Raw genomic sequence first — 25,578 nt, 5'->3', positions numbered from 1 at the left:
TACAAGCACTAAGGAAAGAAAGGAGATCTGTCCCAACAATAGAACTAAGCTGGATCCCTACGATGTAACGGGGAACCTGATCCTGCGATCAGACCCGCTAAAGTCCTCGGCTAGTCTGAACGAAGACCTATAGATGTGAGGGAGGGATCCCTACAAGAACTAGGGACTGGGAGAAAGGTGGACACTTCCTAGCAGAAATTGTATCAGAAATAAGACAAACAAACAACATAGAACATAGAGGTCCGAAGACCCAGCAAAACTGACTGAGAAAGGCAACAGAGCACCAAGCTAGCTCAAGAGTAGAAATTACAATGAAGTCCAGCAAGGCCAGGAGGGCGGAGCAGGATTAAATAGGCAAAAAAGGTCATGTGATGAGCAAACTAGAAAAAACCTAACAGGAGAGTTCTAACAGTACCCCCTCTTCTAAGAGGATCCTCCGGATCCCCTAGGCCCAGGCTTATCAGGAAACCTCCTGTGAAAAGCTCTGACAAGTCTGGAGGCAGAAACATCATCTTCCCTCACCCATGAGTTATCCTCGGGTCCGAAACCCTTCCAAGCGACGAGATACTGCAAACTCCCTCTATACTGTCTAGAATTTAGGATGCGGGAAATTTCATATTCCCCATCCTCCACCACTGGAGGAACAGTGGCAGAGGCGTCACCATAAGACACATCAGCTCTTTTCAACAGAGAAACATGAAACACCGGATTAATCTTCCAGGAGGTAGGAACCTCCAACCTAACAGCAGATTGGTTAGCTATCTGAAGCATCTTAAAGGGCCCTACAAACTTGGGACCCAATTTTTTAGAAGGAATCCTCAATCGCAGATTCTTAGAGGACAACCAAACCATGTCACCAATAGCAAACAAAACCTCTTGCCGTTTCCTATCAAAGTACCTCTTAGATTTTTTGTTAGCCTCCTGAAGATTACCACGCACATCCGTCCAAACTCTCTCCAAATCACCGGAAAAACTCTCCTCCTCAGGCACAGCCGATACCAATTTGGAGAATGACCCAAAAGATGGATGTCTCCCAGAACAACAAAAAAAAGGCGAACACCCAGCAGTAGAGGATGTATGGTTGTTAAGAGCAAATTCAGCAAGTGGCAGAAACTCAGACCACCCCTCTTGATTGTCTGCCACAAAACAACGCAAAAACTGCTCAACATCCTGGTTCTTCCTTTCTGTCTGGCTATTAGACTCAGGATGATATCCGGATGAAAGCGACAAATGAACTCCCAACCTGTCACAAAAGGCACGCCAAAAACGAGCCACGAACTGAGGTCCCCTATCAGAAACAATGTCAGTAGGAACGCCATGTAGTCTGACAATTTCCTTGACAAAGGCCTTAGCGAGTGTCTTAGCGCAGGGCAGTTTGATGAAGGGAACCAAGTGACACATCTTGCTAAAACGGTCCACGACCACCCAGATGACCGTGAAACCCTCAGAGGGAGGAAGGTCAGTAATAAAGTCCATAGCTAGATGTGTCCAAGGTGCACTAGGAACCTCCATAGGGCAAAGCAACCCCGCAGCAGGAGCATGCGAAGACTTAGATCTAGCACACACAGTACATTGACGCACCCACTTAATGACTTCCTTCTGCCATCCAGGCCACCAAAAACTGCGACCCACAAGTCTCTTGGTCTCAGAAATTCCTGGATGACCTGCCAACCGAGACTCATGACACTCAACAAACAAATCTCTCCTAAAGGTCCTAGGCACAAACAACCTCCCATGGGGAGTGTTAGATGGGGCATTCTCCTGAGCTTTAAGAATCTCATCCTCCAAAACGGAGTCCAAAGCAGCAATCACAACACCTTCTTGTAAAATGCTCTCTTCCTCCTCAGCACCGACCATGGGAGAAAAGCTGCGAGACAAAGCATCAGCTTTAACATTCTTGGTACCCGGGATGTAAGTAACGGAAAAATTAAACCACGAGAAAAAAAGTGCCCACCTAGCCTGACGGGCATTCAAGCGCTTGGCAGCATCAAGATAGATCAGATTTTTATGATCAGTGAAAACCTGAATGGGAAATTCAGCACCTTCCAAGAGATGACGCCAGTGTTCAAATGCGAGTTTAATAGCCAGCAATTCCCGATTACCAATATCGTAATTAAGTTCAGTCTCAGAAAATTTTTTTGAAAAAAAGGCACAGGGATGTACTCCGACCCCCACCGAAGAAGCATCAACCTTGACCAAAAACGGCTTAGTCACATCAGGCAGCATAAGGATGGGGGCAGAGCTGAACCTCTCCTTTAGAAACACAAAAGCTTCAATGGCCTCAGAAGTCCACTGAACCGTATTAGCACTTTTCCTGGTGAGATCGGTCAGTGGTTTGACAATAATAGAATTTTTTTTTATGAATTTTCTGTAATAATTGGCGAAACCCAAAAACCTCTGTATCGATTTCAAGCCAATAGGCCTAGGCCATTCCTGCACAGCTTGAACTTTAACCGGGTCCATCTCAAAACCTTCACTGGAGATAATGTAGCCCAAAAAACTAATTCTCTGTACAGCGAACTCACATTTCTCTAGCTTAGCAAAAAGCGAATTGTCAATTAATAACTGTAATACCTCACGTACGCTCCGCCAATGAGACTCCAGATCAGGCGAATAAATCAAAATGTCATCCAAATACACAACCACATTTTTGCCGATCAAAGGTCTAAGGATGTCATTAATAAGATTCTGAAAAAATGCTGGAGCATTGGTAAGACCAAAAGGCATAACCAGATTCTCAAAATGACCCACAGTAGTGTTAAAAGCAGTCTTCCATTCATCACCCTCCTTCATGCCCAACAAATTGTATGCCCCCCAGAGATCAATTTTAGAGAACCACTTGGCCCCCACTAACTGGTTAAACAAATCAGGAATCAATGGCAGTGGGTAAGGATTGCGTACAGTAATTTTATTAATCTCGCGAAAGTCCAGACAAGGACGTAAACCGCCGTCCTTTTTTTTAACAAAAAAAATTCCAACCGCCACAGGAGACTTGGAAGGCCTAATGTGACCGGCGGCCAAGCTTGACTGTATGTATTCCTCCAAAGCCTTTCTCTCAGGAATAGTAAGATTAAATAAACGACTTTTAGGAATAGTCGCTCCAGGGACAAATTCAATGGTACAATCATAGTCTCTATGGGGAGGCAAAATTTGCGATTCCTTCTCAGAAAAAAGTTTCCAAAAATCCTGAATAGGTACAGGTAATTCCCCTTTATCCACAGCAGCAATGCGCCCGTTACAACACTTGTCATAACACTTAGGGCTCCAGGACTTAATTTCATTGGTAGACCAATCCAGTACAGGATTGTGCAATTTTAACCAGGGTAACCCCAACACTACTGGAGAAGGAAAATTATTTAATACTACCAAATCCAAATTCTCTTGGTGAATACCATTAATAGTGAGGGGAAATTCATAAACCTTGTGAGTAACACTCTTTAAGGGAGAGCCATCGACAGAAACCACGGCAATAGGGGATGACAAAGGTTTGGGTTTTAATTTAAGTTTTTCCAAGAATCCCCCATCAATCACATTCAGAGTAGAACCACAATCCACAAATACCCGAAATTCAATTAATTCATCCTGAGCAGTGGTAGTAGCAGAAAGAAGTACACCCTTAGTATTTAACCCCTTAACAACATCTGACGTACTAATACGCGTCTGTGCCCTGGGACTTAAGAGCCAGACCCGTATTAGTACGTCATCGCGATCGCGCGCGCACACAGGCTGTGCGGGCGCGATCGCCGCCGGGTGTCAGCTGATTGTCACAGCTGACACCCGGTACTATGTGCAGGGAGTGGTCACGCACCGCTCTCAGCACATTAACCCCTGTGATGCTGCGATTGAAGTCGATCGAAGTCAATCGCAGCATTGCGGGGGCAAGGGGAGGTGATCGCCGATACTCACCTCCTCTTCCGGCTTCCAGCGCAGTCTGCAAAGGCTTCCCGGGTGTTGCCATGACGACCCGATGTCGTCATGACAACATCCGGTCACCAGACAGCAGGAAGATTGTTTGGACATGCGCAGTGCATCTCCAAACAATCTTCACACTGTGCCCCGCTGACAGCCTGCATGGCATAGGGATGGTGCTCCATTCCTATGCCATGCAGGCGATCAGAGAAAAAAAAGTGAAAGTCCCAGAGTGGGACAAAGTAATAAAGTGTATAAACTGTCTGAAAGTGGAAAAAAAAAAAAAATTGCAAAAATATAAAAAAAAAATAAAAAAAATTATCCACCAAAAATAAAAATATAATGTACCCATCAATAATATTATTATAAAAAAAAAAACAATAAAAGTACACATATTTGGTATCGCAGCGTCCGGAACAACCTGACCTATAAAACTGTCCCACTAGTTAACCCCTTCAGTGAACACGGTAAAAAAAAAAAAAAAAAAAACGAAGCAAAAAACAATGCTTTATCACCATACCGCCAAACAAAAAGTGGAATAACACGCGATCAAAAAGACGCATATAAATAAAAATGGTACCGCTGAAAACGTCATCTCGTCCCGCAAAAAACAAGCCGCTCCATCAGCCAAAAAATAAAAAAGTTATAGCTCTCAGAATAAAGCGATGCTAAAAAATATTTTTTTCTATAAAATAGCTTTTATTGTGTATAAGCGCCAAAACATAGAAAAATGATACAAATGTGGTACCGCTGTAAACGTACTGACCTGAAGAATAAAGCTACCTCATCAATTTTACCACACGCGGAACAGAATAAAAAAAAACAAAAAAAAACAATTCCTGAATTGTTGGTTTTTGTTTATTCTGCCTCCCAAAAATCGGAATAGAAAGCGATCAAAAAATGTCACGTGCCAGAAAATGGCACCAATAACAACGTCAAGTCATCCCGCAAAAAAACGAGCCGTCACATGACTGTCTGACAAAATCTGGAAAAATTATAGCTCTCAAAATATGGCGATGCAAAAACTAGATTTTACAAAAAATGCGTCTTTTAGTGTGTGACAGCTGTCAGTCATAAAAACCCCATATGATTCTGGCATTGCTGTAATCACACCGACCTGAAGAATAAACTCGTCTAATCACTTATACCGCACAAGGAACGGCGTCAAAAATAAACTCTTGGGTTAGGATTGGGCTAGGGTTAGGGCTGGGTTTGGGGCTAGGGTTGCGCTGGGGCTAGGGTTGTGCTGGGGCTAGGGTTGTGCTGGGGCTAGGGTTGTGCTGGGGCTAGGGTTGTGCTATGGTTAGGGTTGTGCTAGGGTTAGGGCTGGGGTTGGGATTTTTTTCAAAAGTAAGAAAAAAAGATGACGATATGGTGACTAGTGTTGAGCGCAAGTGCTCGCTACTTGAGTTTGCATCGGGTGCTCTGGTATGCATTGAGTATCGTGGGTATTTGAGTGACATGCTCGAGTCTCCGCCCCATATGCTTTACGAAAACTTTACGAGGATTGCCTGCCATGCACGAGCGATCCCCGCATGTTTTTTTTTGGGTGTCTAATAACCGTGAAACATGCGGAGCAGGGACTCGAGCATGTCACTCGAGCACACGCTGTACATGGTGCATACCTGAGTACCCAATGCAAACTCAAGTAGCGAGCACTTGCGCTCAAGAATAATGACAACTTATTCAATATGATGACCTAATGTAAACAAATTCTGTGCCGTACCTCTGGGTTCAAAATGTTCACTATACACCTTAATAAAATCCTTGAGGGGTATAGTTTCCAAAATGGGGACACTTGTGGGGGAGCTCCACTGTTTAGGCACATCACGGGCTCTCCAAACGCGACATGGTGTCCGCTAACGAATTGAATGGAAAATCGGCTCAAATTGTTAGCGGACACCATGTTGCGTTTGGAGAGCCCCTGTGTGCCCAAACTTTGGAGCTCCCCCACAAGTGACCCCATTTTGGAAACTAGACCCCCCAAGGCACCTATCTAGATGCATAGTGAGCACTTCGAACCCCCAGGTGCTTCACAAATTGATTCGTAAAAATGAAAAAGTGAAAAAAAAAACACTTTTTCATTTTTATGAATCAATTTGTGAAGCACCTGGGGTTCCAAGTGCTCAATATGAATCTAGATATGTGCCTTGGGGGGTCTAGTTTCCAAAATGGGGTCACTTGTGGGAGAGCTCCAATGTTTGGGCACACAGGGACTCTCCAAATGCAACATGATATCCGCTAACAAATTGTCGGCTCAAATTGTTAGCAGACACCATGTTGCGTTTGGAGATCCCCTGTGTGTCCAAACTTTGGAGCTCCCCCACAAGTGACCCCATTTTGGAAACTAGACCCCCCAAGGCACCTATCTAGATGCATAGTGAGCACTTGGAACCCCCAGGTGCTTCACAAGTTGATTCGTAAAAATGAAAAAGTGAAAAAAAAAACACTTTTTCATTTTTATGAATCAATTTGTGAAGCACCTGGGGTCCTAAGTGCTCACTATGAATCTAGATAGGTGCCTTGGGGGGTCTAGTTTCCAAAATGGGGTCACTTGTGGGGGAGCTCCAATGTTTGGGCACACAGGGACTCTCCAAATGCAACATGATATCCGCTAACAAATTGTCGGCTCAAATTGTTAGCAGACACCATGTTTTCCTGAGAGTGGGGTGACATCGCCCCAATCTCCATCGGCTCTCCAATGTCAGTACAGACCCTCTCAAGACTCGGAGCTGACATGGCAGAGGATTTACTCTCATTAACCCTTGCATGCAGTCTCCTGTCCACCCGTATAGCTAATTGCATTGCCTCCTGTAAGTTTCCAGGTGAAGGATAAGCAATCAGCAGATCCTTAACCCTTTCACCTAGCCCCGCAAGAAACAAACTTTTCAAAGCTGAATCGTTCCACCCTACCTGTGCAGACCACCGACGGAAGTGAGTACAATAATTTTCCACATTACCTGATCCCTGCCTCAAACGTCTTAATTCAGACTCAGCAGATGAGACACGATCAGGATCATCATACAACAACCCCAAAGCAGCAAAAAAACTATCCACTGATCTAAAGCACGGATCATTGGTTGGAGAGAAAAGGCCCATCCCTGAGGTTCTTTGCGCAAAAGTGACATTATGAACCCTATGCGCTGTGATTCATCACCAGAGGATCCGGGTCTTAAACGAAAATACAATAAACAAGCATTTTTAAAGGAAAAAAAATCTTGTTGTTCACCAAAAAATAGATCAGGCAGACGTACCTTTGGCTCTACAAAATGTGCTCCAGAACAGCTACTCACGTGTTGTTGGAGCTTGGCCACCTCCAGAGAGAGTCCCTGCAAGCATTGAGCCAAATCATGAACCGAGACCATGATGGAAACTGGAGGTCTTTTCCTTAGAGAAATTTTTCAGGGCTGGACTTACTGTTATGATCTGCTACAAGCACTAAGGAAAGAAAGGAGATCTGTCCCTACAATAGAACTAAGCTGGATCCCTACGATGTAACGGGGAACCTGATCCTGCGATCAGACCCGCTAAAGTCCTCGGCTAGTCTGAATGAAGACCTATAGATGTGAGGGAGGGATCCCGACAAGAACTAGGGACTGGGAGAAAGGTGGACACCTCCTAGCAGAAATTGTATCAGAAATAAGACAAACAAACAACATAGAACATAGCGGTCCGAAGACCCAGCAAAACTGACTGAGAAAGGCAACAGAGCACCAAGCTAGCTCAAGAGTAGAAATTACAATGAAGTCCAGCAAGGCCAGGAGGGCGGAGCAGGATTAAATAGGCAAAAAAGGTCATGTGACCAGCAAACTATAAAAAAAACTAACAGGAGAGTTCTAACAGCAGGAGCGATCCCTCATGAATCCATGATGATATGGAGTTCGACAGTTATTATCATTAAGATATTCTACAATAGCATCTCTAAGAGACCCTTCAAACAATTTACCCACAACATGTGGGAAGATGGCGGTACTGTGAGAACATTATACAGTGTGGGGAAATAGAGGTATTATGAGAGCATTATATTGAGAGGCTTAATGACCGCAGTTGCTCCTGCAACCGGGCCCAGCCAACACCAACCCCTGCTGCAGCTGGATGTGTGTTCTCGGACTGACATTCAGCTGAAGTGCCACAATACACGCTGCCGACCAATCAGAGGCCAGCAGCTGACATCGGCATGTACGTCATTAGGGGTGCATGGAAGTAACATCATCCTCTCCTGTCGCTTCCAGCTGAAGTCAGCTGGCAGCTCCAGAAAAAGACACTGCGCAGCGAGGGAGCGGAGTGAAGGTGAGTATAATGTTTCGGTTTTTTAAATCAGCGAGTACACGGTGCCCTTGGCCATACTACTACATGGATGACTGTGGGCTGTGCATTATACTACATGTATGGGCTGTGCATTATACTACATGTATGGGTTGTGCATTATACCACATGTATGTGTGTCACCCTGACCTGGATGCCACAAGTGTAATTAAAGCTGTGTCTGAGAGCAAGGGGGAGGTTCTCTGGTCAGGGGAACATTAGCATGCAATGCCTCCTGTCTCAGGCCAGTAGGGGGAGGTGGCTGCCCCTATAAAAGCTGGTACTGAGGGCAGGGTGAGGGAGAACTGGACGACCGATCTGAGGATTCAGGTCCCAGAGCAGAGAGGGACAGTTGTGTTGCACCTAAGAGGAAGTGTGGCAGTAGGAGAGCCACAAGCCAGAGACAAGAGGCGAAGTGAGCCTGTCTTGGCAGAGAAAAGACTTAATTTTACCAGACTTTGGTGTCTAAGGCTGGAAGGATTCCACATCCCCCAGCAGAGAATCAGTCCGCAAGGGACTGTACATTCCTTGGCCTAAGAAGCCTGGTGGCCCTGTCACAACAGAAGGGACCAGTAAAGCTGTACAAGGCTCGGAGCAGAAAGGAACCCACGTCGCAGGCCATGCAGGCTAGAATACACGGAAAGCTCGGAAACGTGGGCTGTTACCCTATCAGGAGGAGATAGCCAGAAGGAGCGCAGAAAGCACGGTAGGCCTACACCCTCACCCTGACCAGGGCCAATTTCCCCGTTGCTCTCAGACATCCAGGTCCCCTCCTAGCCGGGACTGGTTGTGGGTCAGTTTACCTGTTTAGTAAAGACCCTGGACTGCAACCTGTTGTCTGTGTGTTCCTTGCTCCTCCAGCACTATCATCACTGGGACTCTCAATACCATCACTCCCACCATCCACTATACTGCCCTGGGGCCGCACTCTTCCCGTGGGGAGTCACACTACCCTAGCTGCACACCTCATCAGCCCCAGCGGTCTGCATGCAGCGGCGGTTCCTAATAACCGCAATCCACGGGTGGCGTAGTCGGACATAATTAATAACACATAACGGACTACCACTGGCCTGACCACCCTGAGCCACGGAACCGGGTTGCCACTACTACTCCCATCGTTCCCCCTATTGCCCGGATCCGAGTGCCCCACGGCCCAGGGGGCGAGTCATATGGACTATGGGCTGTGCATTATACTACATGTATGGGTTGTGCATTATACCACATGTATGGACTATGGGCTGTGCATTATACTACATGGATGACTGTGGGCTGTGCATTATACTACATGTGTGGACTATGGGCTGTGCATTACACTACATGTACGGACCATGGGCTGTGCATTATACTACATGTGTGGACTATGGGCTGTGCATTACACTACATGTACGGACCATGGGCTGTGCCTTACACTACATGTACGGACTATGGGCTGTGCATTATACTACATGGATGAGTATGGGCTGTGCATTATACTGTATGGAGGATTATGGGGAGTGCATTATGTGGCACCCCAGGGTTCTGGTTACCACAGTAATAGCAATATTACGTCTGTGAGCAGGTGGGAGGTCTCCTGGTCAGGAATCCTAAGCATGCCACACCTCCTGCCCAGTCCTGGGAGGGGAAGAACTTCCCCTATATAAACTGGGGCTGAGGTGGGGTTAGAAAAGAACACAGACAGAGACAGAGACACAGTCTGGTCTGGTGTGGATCAGTTACAGGGAAAATAAGAACAGGAGCTCTGTGGGAGCAGTGATAAAAGGAGTCCGGGACTGGAAGCTGTAGAGCTCGTCCGGACTGGAGAGATCTCACCGGACACGGAGTCCGAGGCTGTGGGGACTGTTCCATACCCAGCAGCAGAAACCGACCGGCAGGGGATTTCAGGTCCTCTGGCCAAGAAACCCGAAGGCACGGTCACACGCAAGGGACCAGCACCGCCGTCGTGGAGCGGAGGCTACCAGAAGGCCCCGAGTCACCGGCCATACGGGTGAGCACCACACGGTACACTCAGGGACGTGGGCTACTTTTATCCGCTTCTAGCAAGGTAGCCAAGAAGAGTACATTTAGTTGGGGAGGCCTACAACTCCGCCTGGCCAGGGGAGATCCTGTCTGCTCACGGACTGACCAGACCCCGACCGCTAGCCAGTACTCCCGGGAGGGTCTATCTTTGTCACCAGTAAAGACCCTGAACTACACCGCACCGTCTCTGAGTGGTTCCTGGTGCCTGCGTGCAATTCTACCATCCCCATCATCCACGTCCGCTGCCCTGAGGCCATACCCCTCCCGTTGAGGGTTATACTACCCACGCTGCACAACTGTACCACCGGCCTCAGCGGTCTGCTCTGCAGCGGCGGTTTCGTAACCGCATTCAACGGGTGGCGTAGTCGAACAATATCACATCTGCCACTAAAAACATCGCCACTTAGTTTGACACCCTGGGCACGGACCGGGTCACCGCCACGAGGACTACCACCCCCCAACGGATCCGGCTCCGGGTATTCCCCCTGCGCAGCAGAAGCAGCACAGGCCCAGGGAGCGCGTCACATTATACTTCGGTTATGGGGCCCCATTACTTCTATGTTCGCCCCTGGTGAGTGTAATAGTTTATTTTTTTCTATACACTAAAGAACAGAGGCAGAATGGGGAACATAAACCAGGTTGGGGTCAAGGATAAGGGACATACATATACAGTGGGTACGGAAGTATTCAGACCCCTTTAAAATTTTCACTCTTTGTTTCATTGCAGCCATTTGGTAAATTCTAAAAAGTTGTTTTTTTTCTCATTAACCCCTTTACAACCAAAGGTGGTTTGCACGTTAATGACCAGGCCAATTTTTACAATTCTGACCACTGTCACTTTATAAGGTAATTACTCTGGAACGCTTCAACGGATCCCGCTGATTCTGAGATTGTTTTTCGTGACATGTTGTGCTTCATGATTATGGTAAAATTTCTTCGATATCACTTTTTCAATTTTCAAAATTTTAATTTTTATGCCCTTAAATCAGAGAGATATATCTCACAAAATAGTTAATAAATAACATTTCCCACATGTCTACTTTACATCAGCACAATTTTGGAACCAACATTTTTTTTTATTGGGGAGCTATAAGGGTTAAAAGTTGACCAGCGATTTCTCATTTTTCCAACAAAATTTACAAAACCATTTTTTTAGGGACCACATCACATTTGAAGTCAATTTGAGGGGTCTTTATGACAGAAAATATCCAAAAGTGACACCATTCTAAAAACTGCACCCCTCAAGGTGCTGAAAACCACATTCAAGAAGTTTATTAACCCTTCATGTGCTTCACAGGAATTTTTAGAATGTGGAAGAAAAAAATTAACATTTAACTTTTTTCACAAAAGTATTATTTAGACCCAATTTTTTTATTTTCGCATGGGTAACAGAAAAAAATAGACCCCAAAATTTATTGTGCAATTTCCCCTGAGCACACAGATACCCCATATGTGGGGAAAAAACACTGTTTTGGCTCATGGCAGGAAGGGAAGGAGCCATTTGACTTTTTGAATGTAAAATTTGCTTGAATAATTAGAGGAAGCCATGTTGCATTTGGGGAGCTCTTGAAGTGTCTAAACAGTGGAAACCCCCCATAAGTGACACCAGGGGGTATAGTGAACATATTGAACCCAGAAGTACGACACAGAATTTGATAACATTAGGTCATCATATTGAATAAGTTGTCATTAGTCTTGAGCGCAAGTGATCGCTACTTGAGTTTGCATCGAGTCCCTGCCCCGCATGTTTCACGGTTATTAGACACCCAAAAAAAAACATGCGGGGATCGCTCATGCATGGCAGGCAATCCCTGCAATGTTTTTTTGGCATATAAAGCATATGGGCGGAGACTCGAGCATGTCACTCGAGCAACCGCGATACTCAGTGCATACCCGAGCACCCGATGCAAACTTAAGTAGCGAGCACTTGCGCTCAACACTGGTCGCCATATCGTCATTTTTTTTTTTTTTACTTTTGAAAAAAATCCCAACCTTAACCCCAACCCTAATACAACCCCAACCCTAACCCTAGAGTTTATTTTTTACACTGTTTCTCGTGTGGTATAAGTGATTAGACAACTTTATTCTTTGGGTCGGTGCGATTACAGCGATACCAGAATCATATCGGGTTTTTATGATTGACAGCTGTCACACACTAAAAGACACATATTTTGCAAAATCTAGTTTTTGCATCGCCATATTTTGAGAGCTATAATTTTTCCATATTGTGGCCGACAGAGTCATTTGACAACTTGTTTTTTTGCGGGATGAGTTGATGTTTTTATTGGTACCATTTTCAGGCATGTGACATTTTTTGATTGCTTTCTATTCCGATTTTTGGGAGGCAGAATAAACAAAAAACAACAATTCAGGAATTGTTCTTTTCTTTCATTTTTTTATGCCGTTCCGCATGTGGTAAAATTGATAAGGCAGCTTTATTCTTCGGGTCTGTACGTTTACAGCGGTACCACATTTATATAGTTTTTCTATGTTTTGGCGCTTTTACACAATAAAAGCTATTTTATAGAAAAATATTTTTTTTGCATCGCTTTATTCTGAGAGCTAAAACTTTTATTTTTTGGCTGATGGAGCTGTATGGCGGCTTGTTTTTTGTGGGACAAGATGAAGTTTTCAGCGGTACCATTTTTATTTATATTCGTCTTTTTGATTGCGTTATTCAATTTTTTGCTTTTGCGGTATGATGATAAAGCATTGTTTTTTGCTTCGTTTTTTATTTATTTTTTCTACCATTTTCACTAAAGGGGTTAACTAGTCTGACAGTTTTATAGGTCAGGTCGTTCCGGACGCGGCAATACCAAATATGTGAACTTTTATTGTTTTGTTTTTTCATAATATTTATTGATGGGTACATTATATTTTTATTTTTGGTGGATTATTTTTTAGATTTTTTAAAATATTTTTACAAATTATTATTTTTTTTTTTCCATTTTTTAACACTTTTTTTTACTTTTATACTTTTTCCCACTATGGCACTTTCACTTTTTTTACTCTGATCGCCTATATAGCAGAGGGATGGAGCACCATCCCTGTGCTATACAGGCTGTCAGCGCTGCAGATGCAGAAGATACTTTGGTCGTGCACTGCACATGACCAAAGTATCCTCCTGCTGTCTGGTGACCCAGATGTTGTTATGACGACATCGGGTCATCATGACAACATCCGGGAAGCCGCGGCAGACAGCGTTGGACGCCGGCAGGAGAGGCGAGTATCGGCGATCACCTCCCCTTGCCACCGCAATGCTGCGTTCGACTTCAATCGCAGCATTGCGGGACCACTCCTAGCACATAGCACTGGGTGTCAGCTGTGACAATCAGCCGACACCCAGGCTGTGTGGGCGAAATCAACACGGCATACTAATATGTACCTGGCTCTTAAAGCCCAGGGTGCAGGTGCGTATTAGTACGCCCTGGGCTTTTAAAGGGGTTAAAGTACACTCTGCACCCCATGTTGACAGAAAAAAACAGAAATGTATACATTTTTGCAAATTTATTAAAAAAGAAAAACTGAAATATTACATGGTCATAAGTATTCAGACCCTTTGCTCAGTATTGAGTAGAAGCATCCTTTTGAGCTAATACAGCCATGAGTCTTCTTGGGAATAATGCAACAAGTTTTTCACACCTGGATTTGAGGATCCTCTGCCATTCTTACTTGCAGATCCTCTCCAGTTCTGTCAGGTTCGATGGTGAATGTTGGTGGACAGCCATTTTCAGGTCTCTCCAGAGACGCTCAATTGGGTTTAGGTCAGGGCTGTGGCTGGGCCAGTCAAGAATGGTCACAGAGTTGTTCTGAAGCCACTCCTTTGTTATTTTAGCTGTGTGCTTAGGGTCATTGTCTTGTTGGAAGGTGAACCTTCGGCCAAGTCTGAGGTCCAGAGCACTCTGGAAGAGGTTTTCATCCAGGATATCTCTGTACTTGGCCGCATTCAAGTTTCCTTCAATTGCAAGCAGTCCTGTTCCTGCAGCTGAAAAACACCCCCATAGCATGATGCTGCCACCACCATGTTTCACTGTTGGGATTGTATTGGGCAGGTGATGAGCAGTGCCGGGTTTTCTCCACACATACCGCTTAGAATTATCAACAAAAAGTTCTATCTTCATCTCATCAGACCAGAGAATCTTATTTCTCATAGTCTGGGAGTCCTTCGTGTGTTTTTGTTCAAACTCTATGCGGGCTTTCATATGTCTTGCACTGAGGAGAGGCTTCCGTCGGGCCACTCTGCCATAAAGGCCCGACTGGCGAAGCGCTGCAGTGATAGTTGACTTTGTGGAACTTTCTCCCATCTCCCTACTGCATCTCTGGAACTCAGCCACAGTGATCTTGGGGTTCTTCTTTACCTCTCTCAGCAAAGCTCTTCTCCCACGATTGCTCAGTTTGGCTGGATGGCCAGGTCTAGGAAAACTTCTGGTGGTCCCAAACTTCTTCCATTTAAGGATGATGGAGGCCACTCTCCTCTTAGGGACCTTGAGTAATGCAGAAATTCTTTTGTAACCTTGGCCTGTATACCAGGGTCTGAATACTTATGCCCGTGTGATATTTCAGTTTTTCTTTTTTAATAAATTTGTAAAAATTTCTACATTTCTGTTTTTTTTCTGTCAATATGGGGTGCAGAGTGTACTTTAATGAGAAAAAAAATGAACTTTTTAGAATTTACCAAATGGCTGCAATGAAACAGAGTGAAAAATTTAAAGGGGTCTGAATACTTTCCATACCCACTGTATATATCAGGATAGGGGGTGGTCAAAATCTCGCAACGAGTCCCATCAGACCCTATTTATGCATCTGATTATACTGTGTGGGGGGATGGCGGTACTATGGGAACATTACACTACGTGGGGCCAAGAAAGGGGCCCTGTACTATGAGAACAATACGTTTCCTCCCTTCCTGCCTCCATAGTTGGGTCGTATGTATCTATTACAGGAAACAGAACAAAAACCTTATGATTCTTATAAAGGGGCAACACAAGACCCCAAAAGAGTCTCTGTGCTGAAGGGGTTAATGCCCCCTGCGCCCAGTAATGGGGGTCTCCACATACCTCCACCTGCAGAGCTGCCACCACATATATGGCTGCTCTGTGCACACAGGACCTGTGATGAGGTCACAGGAGGGGAGGAGTCAGGGGTCACATGATCAGGGGCCTCAGTGGATGCAGGACTCTGCTGTGCTGGTTGTCATGGTGCTGGATGAGCTGAAGTTTATGTGTGGGGTCAGGAGGGGTTTACAGTGTGGATGTAGCAGAGCCGCGTGTGTATGAGGTGTACGGAGCAGAGCCGCGTGTGTACAAGGCGTATGGAGCGGAGCCGTGTGTGTACGAGGTGTACGGAGCAGAGCCGTGTGTGTACGAGGTGTACGGAGCAGAGCCGCGCGTGTACGAAGTGTACTGAGCAGAGCCACGCGTGTACGAGGTGTACGGAGCGGAGCCGCGTGTGTACGAGGTGTACGGAGCAGAGCCATGTGTGTATGGAGTGGAGCCGCGCGTGTACGAGGCTTTCAAAGCAGAGCCGCGTGTGTACGAGGCGTAAGGAAGCGGAGCCATGTGTACGAGGTGAGCGGAGCCGTGTGTACGAGGCGTACGGAGCGGAGCCGCACGTGTACGAGGTGTGCGGAGCGGAGCCGCGTGTGTGTGAGGTGTACGGAGCAGAGCCATGAGTGTACGAGGTGTGCGGAGTGGAGCCGCGCGTGTACGAGGTGTGCGGAGCGGAGCCGCGCGTGTACGAGGTGTACGGAGCGGAGCCGCGTGTGTATGAGGTGTACAGAGCAGAGCCGCGTGTGTACGAGGTGTACGGAGCGGAGCCGCGTGTGTATGAGGTGTACAGAGCGGAGCCGCGTGTGTACGAGGTGTGCGGAGCGGAGCCGTGTGTGTATGAGGTGTACAGAGCAGAGGTTTTATTTGATAATCTTGTTCTGCCATTTGGATTCTCCAATGCACCAACAGGATTTCACAACTTTCTGAATGATATTTCTCTGATTACTTTGGGAGATTTCTTGTGATTTATCTTGATGATATAGAATTTTTCTCCTGATTTGGATTCTCACCAGGAACATGTCCGTGTTGTGTTAGAAAGGTTGAGGGAGAATTCTTTCTTTGTTACAATTGAGAAATGTTTTTTTTCTGTTCAGGAAATTTCATTCCTGAGTATCATTTTATCAGCTGATGGGTTTACGATGGATCCTGGGAAGGTGAAAGCCATAATAGATTGGGTCCAACCTAGTGACCTGAAAGTGTTGCAACATTTTGTAGTATTCGCCAACTATTATAGGAAATTCTTTTGTTTTTTTTTCTCAGATTACTGACCTCACATGTAAGAGGGCAGATCTCAAGGTTTGGCCACCGGATGCTATGAGGGCTTTTGAAAAATTGAAGGAGTGTTTGTCTGCTCCTGTTCTAATCCAACCCCATCTCCAAAAACCATTCATTGTGGAGGTGGATGTTTCGGAGGTCGGGGTAGGGGCCGTTTTATGTCAATGTTCCAAGACTCTGACCAATTTGCAGCCATGTGGTTTTTTATCAAGAAAATTTTCATCTGCTGAAAGAAATTCTGCTGTTGGAAATTGTGAGTTACTCACTGTTAAATTAGCCTTTAAGGTTTGAAGACATTTTCTGCAGGGAGAAGTTCATCAAATCACTGTGGTCACAGGCCAGAAGAATTTAGCGTATATTGAATCAGCTAAATCGCTAACTCCTAAACAGGCCAGAAGGTCCTTATTTTTCTCTAGATTCAATTTCTCTATCACTTTCAGGCCGGGGTCCAAGCAGTTTTAGTTCTGTTTCTCCTCTAAAACCTCCATTCTCCCTGAGGGCATTGTGGTTTCTGTGATATCCTTGGAGGTTGAAGCGGAGATCCGTAAAGTCCAATCGTTTGCTCCTTTCACCACGCCTAGGTCCAAATTATTTGTAGTTGGGTACCTAAGATTGTGTCTGTTGCAGGAGTTTCATGATTTAATCATGAGTGGTCATCCGCGGTTCACAGCTATGCAGAAAGTTATTACTAGGCAAGTAGTAAGAGCACCCACCTCTCGTCAACAAGCCCACTTCCGGTTTTTGACAGGTGCCCTGCCCCTTTTTGGCACATGTCCCGCCTCCACTTCCGGTCTAAACCCCTCCCCTCTCCATTCTCCACCGACTCTCCGCCCCTATGTGTGTCAATATCTGTTACGTCAGTTCCGTCCCCACCCCCGGAAGCAAACCCTTACCGCCCCTATGTGTGTCAATATCTGTTACGTCAGTTCCGTCCCCGCCCCGGAAGCAGCCCATGTTCAGCCTCTGTTACGTCCCCCATGACCGCCCACATGCCCTTCACCCAAGGTTGTAGGTTAATGTGTGAGCGCCGTATGTAAGAAAAACATGTCAAGACATGTTTTTGTGAGAAAAAGCAGCCCCAGGATCCCTAGGGTTAGCATTCTGTAGTGTTCATAATAATGACGTAATAAAATTGTTTAAAAAAATATACATTTATTGTATATTCACTTAGAGGTATACACAAATTAAGAAATGGAAAAAGGTGTAAATAGATTTCAAAATACAACATTATACAAGCAAATCTATAGGTTACAATACATTTCAATGCTAATATTTAAAAAGTTAACCATGCGCTCGTCGACAGCGTCTCTGTAAGGTTGTAGGATAATGTGTAAACTTGGCACATTATCCATTAACAGCGTCTCGATTCTCTGTAAGGTAATAGATTAATGTGTAAGCGCCTTATGTAAGACAAAAACATGTCAATACATGTTTTGTTTTTGTGAGAAAAGGCAGTCCCAGGGTTAATGTTAACAGGCACAGCAAAATAGATTGAATGATTTATTGAACAAGAAATACTAAGATATAAACATTTATAGTACACATTACAAAAAGGAAATATTGTTATGAAACCACATTAGTTCTATAGCAGAAATAGAGCAAGATCATGTTTCGCAGGGCGGTTTGCAAACCTGATTATAATCGCATAATAGCTTACATAAAATCGTGATAGAGTTAGAAAGATTTTGTACAAATGCATCTACTAGACGATCATTATGTTTTAGATCATTTGTAAAGTTTTTCATTAATCGCTTCAATGTTATTCCCGCAGCGACGTGATACAACACGTAAATACAAAACTATCTGCAAAAACTCGACATAGAGTCTTGCAGCTGGCGGTTCTGATATCAATACGTCGTGGTGTTTCTTCTTAAAAATTGTATAATCGTATTCGGAAATACGGCGGCGTCAGGTTGTAACCCATAACTGTCAAAAAATAAGGATTTGTTCCTGCATAGAATAATGAGTAGCCAATGCGTACCGGGCTCTTCCGAAGAATCTGTGTTGACGATATAGGCTCTAGGTCTATACCTGATAACGTGGCGTGGTAAGAGGTCGCAGGGAAATACGCCGCCAAACATACTCCGAGTAACGGGATTTCGGCTCAAAATGTATCACAGTTGCATAGTATTCATTATAGACGAAGTCCACTGTGGAGTCACAAAAGTTTAATTAAAGTCGTATAGGACTTCTCGACATTGGTTAATCTCCAGTACAGCCGTGTTGACAGCATAAACGATCATATTCGCCGTGTGTGGTGTGGCATCCGCAAAATGAATTTCGGCCCGTAGGTTACCCGTTTTAATGAGTGAAAAGTCAGCGCTCGGTTCCTGATCCGGTGACAAATCGAATGCGAAGAAAGTGTAGCCGCTCATAAAATCATCACGGTCTATGCTTAATCCTGCGTCGGCTTTTTGTTTTCCGGAGATATGAACGAGAGCCATATATTCCCTCACAGCATGTTCAGCGTCAAAATTAGGGTGAAACGGCTTGGCGGGGATCTGCTGTCCATCCAAATACAGAGCAGCGTGGTTGATCCTATAATGGTGAAAGCAAAGTGGGTTTTTCTGGTAACTGCCACTGAAGGCCTCGTTGTCCACAAAGCAAAGAATCACCGTTGGCCCAGAAAAAGATTTTCATGATTACTATTTCTCGTTCCTCCAGGGATGCTATAGACTTTCAAACAGGCTCTGTCTAGAGCGTATTTAGCGGGGCTTGATAGAAGAGCTTGGCTGTGACCGATCCTGACTGCTGGAGAGACTTGTACTCTCTTTACGTAGAGGGCTGCGTTCACGATCTGAACCTTAAACTGTTCCTGTTCGGGAGTCATAAGGCAAAACGAGTCCTTATTTCTTGATAACTTGATCTTAAGATCTAGACCGTTCAAAATGAGTTTTGGTTGATTAAAAATGTCCCCGAAGATCGGGCCCACAAGTTCCACAGGCCTTGAGAGACGGGTTGCGTGGGCTCTGCGTGCGAACCCATGATTTTGATTTTCGCCGTCGAGTACGGTGGTCTGGTGATGGCCTGCAGTGTCTTTATAGAATAGCCCCGCTGTAAATTGCGATCTCAACGCTTGCGTACTGTAGTTTAAAAGCGTTTCAATGTAGGCCCGGTAACTATAAAGGTTATCAGATTGTGAAATCAAACGGTCCCCCAGAGTAATGTCCACCTGATTGAAAAGTGTGGCTATGGGGTAATTAATAAGTCCCACACGCGTGCCGGCAGCGAGAACCGTACCGTCCTGTTTCAGGATGCGGCACTGGACGTTCAAGAGTGTATTATTTAAATCGTAATAATATTCTCTGCTTCCCGATACGAAAAATTCCAGGGGTGCGTTATCGGCTAGAGCGGCGATGGGTTGCACCTCGACAAAAAACGATTTTTCGACGCTAGTCTGCGTGGGAGGCACGGTAAAGATATCCAGTTCGCTTTTAGCGCACTCTATCGACGCATCGTGAATAAATGCCATGACCTGTTATTAGAAGATGTCACTCATGAGGCGTCTTGCTTACTTCTGACGCGAACTCGATCTACGTTGAGCGGTGTTATTCATGAGGCGCGGCGGGAATCGCGGTGAGCGGTGTCTTTTCGCTCGTGGTAAAGAGTTTTTTTCTCTTTTTCTTTTACGTGATTTTGTGGTTACGTAGATTAGTCCGTCGCTCTCTTGATTATTTTTAGAGGTGCGATTCAATCTGTCCACGGCGGCCGTAGACATACTCGTGATAGCGTCTTTAGCAATGTTTCTTACGGCTGTTTTTACATGCGGTTTGACTAGTTCTAGGCCTTTTCTGAAAAGCGGTACTGCTCTTCTAAAAAGACTTCTAAACAGACCACCGAGACCGGCACCGTACATGTATTCATCACCGCGGAACCCCTCTAAGCCATGCCCTACTTGAGCTACATAGTACTGGGCGTACAAGGCGGGATAACCATAAACTCTTTGAGACATAATTTTTACCATGGCGTAGTCTTGCGAGGCCTAAAATGTAATTGCACTATACACTTTCCGTATCTGAATTTAACCGGCGTACCCTGGTCCGACAAGACAGTAACAGTTACGGAGTCAAAGTGTTGTTTGCACAGCGGTATGTAATCTGGCAGCGAGTACCGCACTGTGACAATATCGTTATCATCGTCGCTAACTTCTACGGTCCGTAACAGTTGAACGTAGCTGTCGCCCACAAGCTGATGTTGAATTATATCAGTGTATACAAAAAGCGAATAAAAACCCGCCTTTGAATCGGGGTAAAAGCGGCGATTTCACGGCATTAAAGCTGCGGGTGAATCATCGACGGTCTGTAGTCCGAAAATAAATTTTAGCTTAGTACCCAGAGCAAACTGTATAGTAGGATTACCTCTCGACGTATATCATCATAACGTATCCTATAGGCAGGCGTGGATAAATTCAGCGATTCTATTCGTGCATTGACTGTACCGACCAGCTTTTGAATGTTCGGGTAAAATCCTGATTTTACATGATAAACCTCTAATGGCTCGTTGTGTTTAGCAGCGTAGAAGTTCCCTTCAAAAGCGTCGAACGTGTTCCACGTATGGGGGTACTGTATTTCCGTTAACGCCACTTCATAAGCTCCTGAAAGATGAACGGCCTTTGCTAGCTTGGTGGTGTAACTCAAAATAGTATTTTCGGGGTAGATTTTGGATGATGAATTGCTAGGTAGTGTAACGTAAAACGAATAGTCTTCCATGCTTTATACGGTCGTTAATTGATTTTCTTCTATCCAACTATTGAATTTGATCGGGATATCCGAGCCACTTCACAAAATAATGACTTGCACCGCGATTCCTGCGTTTTTTCAACACTTTTTCAACTTTGTAGATCCTATTAGCGTCTTGCGGCACCTTTTGTAGTTCGTCTTCATAAAAAGACCCTTCTACGTTTTCACCGCTCAAATCGTTTAATGCGTAGAGAGGTTTTCTGAATCGTGTATTTACAGACCAGAAAACGAAAATTTCACGCATGTAGGTTTGCTCGTAGCCTTTTGAAAAGATATGCTTATGCCGTACAATCGGGACGTTATCCCCCGATTTTAATAGAGGTTTAAATCTTTTCGCTGTAGAGACGTCTTGATAAGCGCTGCGCCATACGGTCATGGAGTTAGCTTTCGTGACAGAGGCAGGACTGCATCTTATAGTGCGATGATAAGCGTTATTGTAAGAGTGCACTAAATCAGGTAATACGTCTATATATCTCAATGTGTTATGAGCCGTTAAATAGCGCCACATACGAGCTTTCAACATGCGATTAAATCTTTCCACGACCGCAGCTTTCACTGTATTATTCGTAAAGAACTGATGTACGTTATACTTTTTACAAAGCGTAGCAATGGGCTTATTCATAAATTCCCGCGATCCGTTTGTAGTTTTTGCAGGATACGTCGTTCGCTTTTAAAAATCATCTCAAAAGCTTTTGCAAGCTCCTTGCCGGTCTTGGTCCACAGGCCGATTACCCAGACGTATTTGGATAGAACATCTATGACCGTTAAAATATATTTTAAACCGTCGTTATTGTTAGCGTAGTCATTCATGCAGACGAGATCCGCCTGCCAGAGACTATCCACATCGCTAACTATGATCCGATTTCTGATAAACCGTCTTCTTACAGATTTGTGTAGAGAATACACTTCTTGATCGCTAAGCCACTCTGTGACAGTCTTTCTACGCACGCCATATTTCTTAACGGCATTATGGAGCCGCTGTATCCCTCCGTAGGAACCGGGACTCTTTGCTGTATAATGATGCTTGTGTAACAGAGTTTCGACGTTAGGCATTTTGAAAACAAAATGGTGTCAGATTTAGATTCAATCCTTAATTAATTAACTATTATAGTTATACATGGTAAAACTGGTATGGATTGATTTTCCCATCCTAGGGAACATTTTTAGTATGACGCAGCAAAAAAACTATTCCCAGGCTATGAAGTAACATTAACTAGCCATATCAATCAATACAATAATGTTAATGATTATTGTTTTTTTTTTCCCAACCTAGGGAACATTTTTTTAGTATACCGCAGCAAAAAAACTGCTCACGTGACATAGTCAACCGTGTATATACAGTACAGACCAAAAGTTTGGACACACCTTCTCATTTAAAGATTTTTCTGTATTTTCTTGACTATGAAAATTGTACATTCACACTGAAGGCATCAAAACTATGAATTAACACATGTGGAATTATATACTTAACAAAAAGTGTGAAACAACTGAAAATATGTCTTATATTCTAGGTTCTTCAAAGCAGCCACCTTTTGCTTTGATGACTGCTTTGCACACTCTTGGCATTCTCTTGATGCGCTTCAAGAGGTAGTCACCAGAAATGGTCTTCCAACAATCTTGAAGGAGTCCCCAGAGATGCTTAGCACTTGTTGGCCCTTTTGCCTTCACTCTGCGGTCCAGCTCACCCCAAACCATCTCGATTGGATTCAGGTCTGGTGACTTTGGATGCCAGGTCATCTGATGTAGCACCCCATCACTCTACTTCTTGGTCAAATAGCCCTTACACAGCCTGGAGGTGTGTTTGGGGTCATTGTCCTGTTGAAAAATAAATGATGGTCCAACTAAAGAAAACCGGATGGAATAGCATGCCGCTCCAAGATTCTGTGGTAGCCATGCTGGTTCAGTATGCCTTCAATTTTGAATAAATCACCAACAGTGTCACCAGCAAAGCACCCCCACACCATCACACCTCCTCCTCCATGCTTCACGGTGGGAACCAGGCATGTAGAGTCCATCCGTTCACCTTTTCTGTGTCGCACAAAGACACGGTGGTTGGAACTAAAGATCTCAAATTTGGACTCATCAGACCAAAGCACAGATTTCCACTGGTCTAATGTCCATTCCTTGTGTTCTTTAGCCCAAACAAGTCTCTTCTGCTTGTTGCCTGTCCTTAGCAGTGGTTTCCTAGCAGCTATTTTAGCATGAAGGCCTGCTGCACAAAGTCTCCTCTTAACAATTGTTGAAGAGATGTGTCTGCTGCTAGAACTCTGTGTGGCATTGACCTGGTCTCTAATCTGAGCTGCTGTTAACCTGCGATTTCTGAGGCTGGTTACTCGAATAAACTTATCCTCAGAAGCAGAGGTGACTCTTGGTCTTCCTTTCCTCGGGTTGTCCTCATGTGAGCCAGTTTCTTTGTAGCGCTTGATGGTTTTTGCAACTGCACTTGGGGACACTTTCAAAGTTTTCCCAATTTTTCAGACTGACTGACCTTCATTTCTTAAAGTAATGATGGCCACTCATTTTTCTTTACTTAGCTGCTTTTTTCTTGCCATAATACAAATTCTAACAGTCTATTCAGTAGGACTATCAGCTGTGTATCCACCAGACTTCTGCCCAACACAACTGATGGTCCCAACCCCATTTATAAGGCAAGAAATCCCACTTATTAAACCTGACAGGGCACACCTGTGAAGTGAAAACCATTTCCAGTGACTACTGTCACACTGACTCTGCGTACAGGAGGTCAGGGGCCTAAGCTGACCCTAAGCTGGGGCCCTGACTAATCCCTCTACCTGGAGGTACTGTTAAAGGTACAGAGGTCCAGGCCGCCAGCGTAACCCCTAACTCCTGAGGATCCCTGCACCTCAGTAATCTAGTCCTGAGAAGGACCCCGATCACAACAATAGGGGACAGGAAATAATATGCCAACACTCAGTACTTAGACGAACGAGACAGTACAAGGGTCAAACCAAAAAACCACCTTGCATACAAAAACTACACCACAACTACAGAGGGAACACCAATGGGAAAGGAGATAAATGATAAAGCGAGGAAGGGAAAAAACACATCAAATACACTTAGCTCAGAACTCCAAAATACCACGATCCGCTCTGTTAGTCTGTATGAAATGCTTTCACCGACACTTCCCTAACAGACCGGCAGGCATATGAAGGAGTCCCACTACTGCAGCATTGATTGCAGCTGGGCGAGGCTGAACCTCGTCTAGCACAGAGAGAGAGAGAGTTAACTCCCTCACTGCCGAAAAAACACAAAACACCAAAAACTCAGCTGTGAGAAGTCAGGCTGTGTAATCGTGCCAAGAGTGTGCAAAGCAGTCATCAAAGCAAAAGGTGGTACTTTGAAGAACCTAGAATATAAGACATATTTTCAGTTGTTTCACACTTTTTTGTTAAATATATAATTCCACATGTGTTAATTCATAGTTTTGATGCCTTCAGTGTGAATGTACAATTTTCATAGTCAAGAAAATACAGAAAAATCTGTAAATGAGAAAGTGTGTCCAAAATTTTGGTCTGTACTGTATATCAGTGCAAATTGTTCATTCAGATTATCAGAACACTCAGTCTGAAGAGGTGACAAGATATTGAATACCGTCAATGTAAGTAATTATCTTTTAGCATATCATGGGGCTGTATAATGTTTATTTAATACTGAATGCCTGATTGTCACCATTATTATGTCTTGTATATTAATTTTTAATTGTAATTGTTGTAAGTATTTTATAGTTTATGCGCTTATTTTGTCGCTATATATTGTATGACGTTATGCGTTTGTTACAGATGAACTGTAATTTTAACGATCACGGCGCCTGCGAAGAGCACCTCACGGACAGCCAACTAAGTAGAGTTTTAGAGAGAATGTGTGAAAATGAAGTTATAGGATGGGGGATACCTACCACGCTTTTATTTTATTTTAAAAGCTAGATTCCTAGACGCCGATATGGAAGAGGAATGCCACGCAGCGACACAGTGTCTGATGGCTGAAGCGCAAGGTGAAATGGTCTCTGGGGGCCATCATGTTAATTTCGAACTAGTGGAAGATCCGCAATACCCAGACTCACAGGAACTACTGACCGAATCGCAGCAATTGGACGCTGAAGTAATGGCCGAGTGGTCCCAGGATAACTCCAGGACCTTGGATATACACAGCATACCTATGTATGGTAAGTCCGGTAACAGTTTTGTTGTAATTCGACGTCTATTTATTTCAGAGAGTTTCATAGATTGTACAGTCTCTGACGATGACCGTCCGTTCGCCACCACCAG

At 44.6% G+C, this 25,578-nt stretch overlaps 1 pseudogene; it reads right to left on the bottom strand.

The window, feature by feature from the left end:
- LOC141197703 (uncharacterized) overlaps positions 1–25,578 on the bottom strand; it is a 70,991-nt pseudogene that overhangs the window by 8,019 nt on the left and 37,394 nt on the right.

This window comes from Phyllobates terribilis, unplaced genomic scaffold (assembly GCF_046119375.1).
Source record: "Phyllobates terribilis strain yellow unplaced genomic scaffold, ASM4611937v1 Scaffold_86__1_contigs__length_6382490, whole genome shotgun sequence".
Classification (NCBI taxonomy): Eukaryota; Metazoa; Chordata; class Amphibia; order Anura; family Dendrobatidae; genus Phyllobates; species Phyllobates terribilis.
The sequence above is the reverse complement of the archived record's forward strand: the minus strand, read 5'-3'. Positions and strand labels throughout refer to the sequence as shown.